The sequence below is a fragment of the Gekko japonicus genome, unplaced genomic scaffold (genome assembly GCF_001447785.1).
Source record: "Gekko japonicus isolate JY-2015 unplaced genomic scaffold, Gekko_japonicus_V1.1 scaffold4110, whole genome shotgun sequence".
Classification (NCBI taxonomy): domain Eukaryota; kingdom Metazoa; phylum Chordata; class Lepidosauria; order Squamata; family Gekkonidae; genus Gekko; species Gekko japonicus.
This window is the reverse complement of record NW_015174971.1, coordinates 100303-100594: the sequence shown is the minus strand read 5'-3', so window position 1 is coordinate 100594 and position 292 is coordinate 100303.

Sequence of the window (292 nt, the reverse complement as noted above, 5' to 3'; positions counted from 1 at the left end):
GTTTCCGGATCAGCTTCAAGAGTAAGCCTGCGTAGAGCGAGTTGCAGTAATCAAGTCTGGAAGTGACCATTGCAGGGGTCACCGTCACTAGGTCTTGGGGGGACAGGTAGGGCTTCAGTAGCCTGAAGTAGCCTGATCTGCCTTAAGATGTAAAAATGCAGATCTGGCAACTGCAGCAACCTGGGCCTCCATGAAGCATCCAGTGTCACTCCCAGACTTCTCACTGTCTGGGCTGGCACCAAAGATGCCCCTTCCAGCATGGGTAGCCTGGCGCCCCCATCCAACCCCCCTC